Source organism: Meleagris gallopavo, chromosome 9 (genome assembly GCF_905368555.1).
Source record: "Meleagris gallopavo chromosome 9, MGAL_WU_HG_1.1, whole genome shotgun sequence".
NCBI lineage: Eukaryota > Metazoa > Chordata > Aves > Galliformes > Phasianidae > Meleagris > Meleagris gallopavo.
Window position 1 is genome coordinate 3,692,977 of NC_139412.1, and position 9,174 is coordinate 3,702,150.

General features: G+C 45.6%; 1 long non-coding RNA gene across 1 annotated transcript in view; it reads right to left on the bottom strand.

Annotated features, from left to right (window-relative positions):
- LOC104912156 (uncharacterized) overlaps positions 1-6,544 on the bottom strand; it is a 30,923-nt gene extending 24,379 nt beyond the window's left edge. The window contains exons 1-4 of the long non-coding RNA XR_014884927.1: positions 5,714-6,544; positions 5,325-5,575; positions 3,174-3,313; positions 1,878-2,252 (exon numbers count right to left, since the gene is read on the bottom strand). This is a non-coding gene — a long non-coding RNA (uncharacterized LOC104912156). The remainder of the gene's footprint in view (positions 1-1,877; positions 2,253-3,173; positions 3,314-5,324; positions 5,576-5,713) is intronic.
- Between the last annotated feature and the right edge of the window lie 2,630 nt (positions 6,545-9,174).

Genomic DNA, 9,174 nt, shown 5'->3' on the forward strand with positions numbered 1-9,174 from the left:
CCCTGACCTTTTCCAACATAATGACTAACTCAACCTTTACATAATAATGTGTGTGATATTTGGAGAGTATAACATATGTGTCATTTTAATTAATTGAACAGAAATAGATTTACAGAAGAAAAATGAATTAACCAATCAGCAATCACCTTTCTATCTATTCCATGTCAGAATAATTAGTTTATTCTCCTAATCTCTTGACTCCTCTAGAAATCATAACCTCACTGACCTCCTTGAGAATAGGAGCTCATTTGAATAGTGCCATAATTGTGCTCTGGGTGCGTTATCATCCAGTTTCATTTTTATTAAGGTAATCTTATCCCTTCTTATTATGCCTGTCTCTGACAGGCTGACCGAAACCTCAGGAAAGGCTGCTCAATAACATGGGTGTTCTGTGGATAAAGACAGCGGCAAAAGAATCCTTCCTCCTAGAAAACGGGCTGGTTTTGTTGACTGGAGGATCAGCAATAACTTCACTGCCATTCTGTCTGTCTGTTCAGACATGTGTCCTGACATTGGCAGTAGCAGACTGCTACCAACTAGCAAATGCTTAAACAAGATCACAATTTGTTCCAGAATGATAAAATGACCCTACAAAGTGAATTACACTGTGAAAAATAAATGTAAAATACTGTGTAGATGCACAAATGATTATTTCATTATCTGGCCAATGTATGAGCGACAGATACAAATTGTTCCAATCATAGCGTGATGAAAGAGTAATGAACAGTGGGTTCTTGAATGAGCACAGGAAGAAAATAATGAATTGCAGTTTAAATGAAATCAGGAGTCAATGGACTGGATCACAGACTGTCCTTCAGATGTAGGAATTCTGCATTAGTTAAACACTGTCATTTGAAGAAACGTCCTTTAAGAGGAAGGAATCTAAATGGGTCAGAAAAAGAGACAAATAAGAAAGCCTGGCCACTGGCTTGTTTTTGCAAGCTGGATTGGAACATTCCTATTCCTGCTGCTTTGCTAACTCACATGGCAATCTGCAGATTTGTATCTTGCACTCAGTAAAGATAACAGATCATTCGTACTTTTGCCTTTCCCCTACTTTAACCTTTTTCCTCCTCTACTACTTGGTTACCTTTAGGTGACATCTGTAGAGATCCCTTGCCCATCACATAATTTCTACACGTAATGAAGACCAAGATGGCAATAGCTTCTGGGAAGGAAAGGGTCAGTGAAGTTGAAATAACGCATGGCAAAGGCTCCTTTATTTATGTTTGTTGGAAATCTATCTGCAATAGCTGAATTTCTCTTCTTTACTTGTGTTTCATACCAATAAACCAAGAATTAGGATTTCTAACGTTATTTCCACAGATACATGTCATGTTTCACGCATCACATCTACCCATCATGTTACACAACATCTTCTTAGATCTACAGAGCAGCTGCATTTCTCTTGTGAGTGCAGGACATCTGACCAGGCTTGCTCACCACACAGAATTTCTTCACACTCTAATAAGACATCTTCCTCTGCAAGCAGCCCGCAGAAACCAGCTGGTCTCACAGGCAGGGCTGAATGAGTGACACAAACCAGCTCTGTCACTGCCTATTGCTGCTCTACTGCTGCCACATCCAGAGCCCACACTGCTCCCCAGCAAAGGGCACAGTGCTCTGGGCTGGGTGTCCCCAAGGGATAGCTCAATAATCTCAAGACATTTGGGCCACAGAATCATCAAGTTTGGGAAATAGCACTAAGATCATCTAGTCCAACCATCAGCCCATCACCACCATGCCTGCTAAACCACTTCACTCATTTGAAAATGAGTTCCAATCCCGGCACTGAACACTGTCAGAAGACAGAGAGTGATGGCAAGAAAATGTCCAACTGTCAGCTCACTGTAGAGCAGAAACATGTGGCACCTTACCTTTGTGGGTGAAGAGGCCCAGGGTGAGTGCCAACATGTGAGAGGACAGAAAGATGGCATCACTGCCCAGTACTGGCTCAGGTCCCTTCTGTCCAGTTTGACAAGTAACATCACTTTGGTCTTGAAGAACTGGATATTAGGAAAAATTTCTTCTCTGAATGAATGATGGTGCAGTGGTGTGGGCTGCACGGGGAATGGTGGGGTCACCATCCCTGGAGGTGTTACAGAAATGTGGAGATGTGGCACTGAGGGATATGGTGATGGAGTGGGATTGGAATTGGTGATCTTTTCCAACATTAACGGTTCTGTGGTTCTAAGAGGCATCGGTGAGTTGGGGTGCTTCTTCATGATGAAAAGTGAGCAACTGTGTCCATGCTGTAGTTAAAAGTGGGGAAAAAAACCAAACACGTTAGATTATTTTGAGTTTGGAGACACAATCTGACATGAGCACTAGGACAACCAGGCTGACCCGTGCTCTTGGTGCCAGGGCTGGAAACCCTGAGATGAGGCAAGGCTCCAGCCCTGTGACTCCAGCAGTGCCTGCAGAGAGCCCAGCGCTGCAGTGCAGAGCAGCCAGCTCCTCCATGCCAGCAATTCTCAGTCAGCAGCCACGCAATTCTCAGCCAGCAGCCACCCAACTCTGCAGAGCATGACAGCACTGAGGTGCTGCAGGGTCCTCTGCAAAAAATAAAAAATCCAAAGTGCTAATTACAAAGTTACACCCTGTGCTTAGCAACTGAGCTTGGGTGGCAGAGCCCTGCCCACCCAGGAACTGTCTTATCCGAGGATGACTGTGCAGCAGGGAGCCCCAGAAGCCAGCTTGCTCATTAAGAACTCATCCACAGCAGGAAAATGCCTGGAAAACTTTACTCTGCACATCAGGAAAAAACAACAGCAACAACAACAAAAAAATATCCAAAGCCAGAAAAGCCAGTATGGGAAGCAGGGAGTACTTAAGGTGGAGGAGGTTTGCAGGCTGCACATTATGAATGTGCCTGGGAATGTTATGCACCTTCCATGCGAGCATGCGTCACTGCAGGGCTTTCTGTGGGTGTGCATTTGTTTGGTTGGATTTACTCTGTCCTTGTCTCTGCGTGCATAGCTGCACAAGTAATGAATGTGCCTATTAAAGCCCAGCCAGAACATTTGTTTCTGAGGTTGGTGGAGAGGAGCCCTCACACCAGCAATGTACTGCATTTCTTTTTGTTTGCTCGGAATGCTTTGCACGCTCGGTTCAGTGTTTTCCAAGGCAGATGCACTGGGTTGATTTCTAAGGCAATTCTTAATTACATATACCTGGCAATGGTCTCGATGTGAACACCTGAAGCAGATTTGAAGGTGCAGATTTGAAGGCACAGATTTGAAGGCACAGATTTGCTGCATAGGACCATGGCTCCCCACGTCCTTCATGTGGTTGTGGTGCACAGGACGTCGTTCTGGATTAAACATGAATGAGATTTCAGCCTCATCAGAAAAACACCCAATATCAATTAAAGTGAGTGCTCAACGAGGAGCCCAACGCAGCCTTTATCATAACTCTTTCCCAATAGCAAGGCTGTTAAAACAGAGCTTAGAGAAGTTCAGAGTGAGCTTTCAGCGCTGGACATTTCCTGACTCCTGGACCTTTGATTTTCTTTTCTCATCATTACATTAACACTTTTGTTATGGAATATTTATGATGCGCACCACATGCTTAATGGATTTCCTCCTTTATTCGCAGCTAAGCTGCATTAATACAATACTCACACTATTCAATTTGAAATCCATCAAGGATTCATGGGCTTAATATCACCATCACTTTTAATGAGAAAGGAAATCTGTAAATCAAACGAGCCAAAGCAAAGGCTGAGAGGAAGCAGCAATAGCAGTTCAACAGCACCCTTCATATTAAAAGCACCTGGAAGCAAACTCTGTTAACTGGATCAGTTTTAAAGCAGTGAATTACTAAGAAGCTCAGCCCTAAATCGTGGTTGTGGCTTCCAGAACAGATGCCATCACATCATTGTGTGTTCCTCTCCCTGTTTTCCTGTGCTGTAATCTGCAGGAACATGAGCAAGGTGATAGGAGAGATGGATTAGAGTTGAACATGGGACTCAGTGGTATCACCACTGCTCCTATTTATTTATTCTCATGGGAGGAAGAAATCAGCTGAAGACCAGGCATGCACTACGGTGTGTTTGTCTAGCTCTCATTTGCTGGGCATGAACTCCTTGGCCTTGCACTGTTGGCACAATCAGATGCAGATGAGCACTCACCATTCCTCAACCCTATCATCTATAGTGCAACAGCAAACTTTCTCCAAGCACACACACAGCATCAGCAGTTGTGGCACTGGGAGCAGTGCAGCACATCTGCAGCAAAGGAACAGTGAGCAGCGTGATCAATAGCTGTTGTTGCTGACTGCCATTATTTCCTGGACTTTTCTGATATGTTTGTCACAATAAAATGGCAATATTGATAGGAAATAATGACTTCCTTTCTCCTACCCTTCCACACAAGCAGGAGCTGACCCTGAGGATTAAAAGATGCAACAGATGCTCCTACTTAGGCCACCACGATCTCCTACAGCCCAGTCCAATTGCACCAAGTCGTAGCCCAACATTTAGCCCCAGTCAGCTGTGAGACATGCCCAGAAAATAAATATGACAGTGCTAAGACATGCTAATGCTTTGCAGGTTCAAGAAAGATAACTATCAGTGGATGATACTTTTATGAAAGCGCTCCAGGAGCCTTTAAGGCCAGACCTCCCCATTGGATCTACATTAGTGCATTTCGGCTCCCCATGTTGTTGGGTTTGAGCTCCTTGTATTTCTTTATTGTCAGGCTCTGTTTCAGCAGGAGGCCTCAGGAGGTGCCCAGCTTTGAGGATAATGGGGCAATCACACATTTAAAGTCTTTCCCCTTGTTGGTAAGAGAGGTCCTTATACCAGGTTTAAAGGAAGATCTGGCAGTATTTCTATTCATCATCATGCAAAGGGCAGAAGTTACAGATTTAAGAGTGGAAGGTGATTTCCCCTTCTGCTCTCAGCAACAACGAGCAGTGCCGTAGGCTTTCAAGCAGCCAATCCATTTTGTTACTTCGCTGACAAGGTTAAAACCATCAGAAATGTACTGTGAATATATTGAAACAGAGCTGGTTTTGCTCATATGCATCCAATTTCTACCGAGATGTTGGGTGAGGAAAAAAGCGATCGATAATGTGAGTTTGTAACCAGTGGCAGAGTCACCAGATGGGAAGCAGAAGAAATTTGGATGTGGGCTCATTTGCTGTATGCTAAGCATTTGACTTCCAACGAAACAAATGCGTTCAGTGAAGCAAAGCCAATCTGACAGCGCAGGAACCGAGCTGGGGGATGGCACATCGCTCCCAGTGTGCTCAGGGGAGAAATGGGGACAGCAGAGATGTCACGGGCTGGAGGGAAAATCTCTGGAGACAGCTCCACTTACCTCAGTGAGTGCCAGGTGCACACCTGGTGAGTATGGGACGCAGTCAGCTCCAGGAGCACCGCTCAGACAGGACTCACTGCCCAACATGGCTTTGCTGAGGGACTTCCAGGTGTCTGCACATCACTGGTGAGCTGACACTACTGCAGCTCGCTGCTGTTTGGCAGTGGAACACCGAAGGCGTCAGCACCCAGACCCTGGCTGAGCCTCGGCTGAGATAAACCACAAAGAAAACCCAAGAAGTACATCAGCACCTAAAAAGAAGCAACGAGAAACAAACAGGTTAGTCAGCATTGCAGCGTTTCTGCTCAAAAGCAGAGGAGGTTGCTGTAAATGCAGACCTGTGGCAATGGGAAAGCCCTTAGGAAAGCTCAGGGGGTCGGGAGAATCACCTGGAATGAGTTCATAGCTCCATGAGGAGAGCAGCTCACAGATCTGGGCAGGTTCTGCTTAGCATTTTCATCTCATCATTTAATCTTTCCAAAAACACAACACTCTGAAGCAAGGTTAGGCTTTTGTTTTTTTCTCCTGTCCCTTCAAAGATTGAAAAAGCTGGCGATGGAAACAGACGGATTCCAAGCTGAAAACATGGTCACTCGTTGTGACCTTTGGATTAAAAAATGCTGTAAGAAATAGCAGTATGGATCAACGTGGAGCACTTGCTGGTGGCTGAAGACAGATCTTCCTCCCAGCGTTTTCAGATGACTTTGTGATACGTATCTTTCCCTTCCTACTATTTGCCTTACGCTGGGAAAAAAAATATGTTATCTCAAGAGTCCTTTGAACATTAAAATGTATGCCGTGCATGTGACTTTCCTCAAATATCTTAAAATATTCTAAATGTGAGGACGTTGGCGCGGTGCCTGGGATCCTGTCTTTTTGGATAAAAGTTTCAGATAACCAACACTTTCCATTACCATTTCTCCCTGAAGAGGTCATCTCCGATCCAGCTCCACTGCAGAGCAGGGGAGGAACCTGGGCTCCCTGAGGTTCACAAAAGGTGATAAAGCTGCACAGCTGCTAATGAAAGCCGCTGTGTGGTGTGTCTGACCTAGTTCTGCTTCGCTTTACCTGGGTATCTTCAAGCCACTTAAAAATTAAAATGGTTAATAATGCATCAGAGCCAAGTGTTACCCAGCGGGAATCTCAGTTTTGCAAGTGAAAGGAAACACTGCAAGTCTTCTTCCCTGCCTTTATGCCAACCATGCACACACTTACGTCAATTGATTGATATCCCAAACCTATTTAGGCTGATTTTTAAAAAGTGATAAGTTAGGAAACATTTATTCACTGAAAGAGTAAAGAGTGCTGCACTGGCACAGCTGCCCAGGGAGTGCTGGGGTCACCATCCCTGGAGATGCTCCAGAACTGTGGGGATGTGGCACTGAGGGACGTGGTGGGTGAGCTGGGGTTGGGCTTGGGGATCTTAGAGGTCTTTTCCAGTCTGAATGATTCTGTGGTTCTGTAACAAGTCACTTCTGCACACTGTACACCTCCCAAGGAAAACCCACGTGGATTTCCACAGATCCCTCTTATTGCCATCTCCTCCCTAGGTGTAGCTTCCCGGGCACCACAGGGCTCAGGAATTCTGTTGATGGCTGCTGCACCTTGCGCTGACGTTAGATGAAATGTTTATTTGGGAAAGTTTCATTTTACCATAATTTTTACTTGACTGCCACTTAGTGGCAATTTAAAGTAATAGCTCAGGGAGATTTCCTGGCAAACCCACAGCCCTACAAATCACCTGGCTCTTCCCAGAAATGTATAGTTACTCTCTCAAGAATTTGGGTTTCATTCTGTTCTCTATCCACAGGTTAGGAAGCAGGTTATCAAATCCCATCTCCTATACAAAGCATCAAAGCTGTTATGAAGGCAACTTCCAACTCAACAGTGCTCTTAGTTCATTCAGAGGCTGCTGCTTTCCAGCAGGAAGGACTTCCAGAGGTTGGGATCAGATGGTCTGGAACAACACCAACATGGGAATTACCACAACAGAGCAGGACACTGAAAAGCCAAGTGAGATTTTCAAGCTTGCACACTTCCCAGTGCCCAAAGCCTGGCGTCCCTGCCATGCAGCACCTTTCATTGCTCCAACTTTCATTTCTACCTCCATAATTGCACTAGTGATGTCGAAAAAGATGTTCTTTTTTGGTATTCTGCACAGAGGTGGAAGAAAGATGCTGAAATCATCACTTGCGGCAGCCTGCACATTGCAAGGGCTGTGCTGTGCATTGCTTTCTTTCCGTATTAATATACATATATTTTTAAACCAGCGTTGATAAACATCAAGACAAGTTTCTTGGTGTGAAATAGAGGTACATCCTTGTAAGCAGACCCTGAACTCAGACAGGCATTTGTATGACCTACTTTAAATGAAATAATAAATACTAATACTTAAACCTCAGGGAATCCCTCTCCTCGTGGCCCTCACCTTGTGGCTCTAAACCCAGCTCCTGTGGGGCTCTCTATCTCAGCTTGCCAGCAGCAGTCACACCTGGGCCTGGCTGCTGCTGTATTTTGCCCTGCAAAAACAGCTTAAAATGCTTTAGAAGCACCATAGGCCACGAAAAGATGTGCTCCAGGTCCTGCTCTTGGCACACATGGGCACCACGGTAGCACCTCAAGACAGCAGATCCAGAAATAGGTCAGAAAAAGCCATTTCTTGCAGCACTGGATTTCTTTGTGATGAATTTTAATGGCACTTCAGATTAGTTCAGCTGCTGCGAGCAGTTTGCATCCCATCTCTACCTGCTCCGACACCAAGATGAAATGTTTACCTTTCATATGGCTGCGATTTATGCTGTGCTGCGGGAATCCAGCTTTTCAGAGCTTGAGCCTGACGAGGAATTTAGATCCCTTTTCATCTGCTTTATCAATTGCCTTCTCACAGAAACATTTTGCCAACGCTGTGGATGATTAAAGGCTCAGGAGCACTGCCAGGAGGTGGCCTGGAGTTCTCCATCTCAGGGATGTCCCCCTGCAAACACAAAGGGATCTCAGGCAGGGTGACTTTGGGCTGACACCGTTTCCATCTAGCAACAGCCAGTGCTACAAGCACAGGATGCAAGAAAGAAGGAGAAGACTCTGCAGCAGGATCTGTTGTGATAGGACAAGGGGAAATGGTTTCAAAGTAAAAGAGGGGAGATTTAGTTTGCTTATAAGAAAGATGTTTTGTATGATAAGGGTAACGAGGCATTGGCACAGGTTGCCCAGAGAGGTGTCCCGTTCCTTCAGACATTTCCTTCAGACACTCAAGGTCAGGCTGGATGGGTTCTGAGCACCTGATGGAGCTGTGAGTATCCCTGTTCAGTGCAGGGAGTTGGACCAGATGGCCTTTTAGTGTCCATTCCAGTTCAGTCCATTCTATGATACGGGGCTGATGGTAGCAGCCTTCACAGCTTCCATAACTCTGATTTTGACTCATTTTCAACATATTTTACTCCTGTGGAGCCATAAGAAGCACTCATATGGGGATGTCTGGCACGCCAACCCACCCCCACTATGCCCATAGCCACATCCCTCAGTGCCACATCTCCACAACTCTGGAACACTTCCAGTGTTGGTGACCACCACCTCCCTGAGCAGCAGTGCCAGTGCAGCACTGCTCCTTGAGAGAAAAAAACTTTTCCTTACATCCAACCCAAACCTTCCCTTGTGCAACTTCAGGCCATCTTGTCTCATCCTAGCGCTGTTACCTTGGAGGAAAGGCTGACCCTTACCTCATCATGACCTGCTTGCACAGAACTGTAGACATCAATGAGGTCTCCCCTGAGCCTCCTTTTCGCCAGACTGACCCATCCCAGTTTCCTCAGCTGCTCCCCATCAGACTGGTGCTCCAGACCCCTCACCTGGT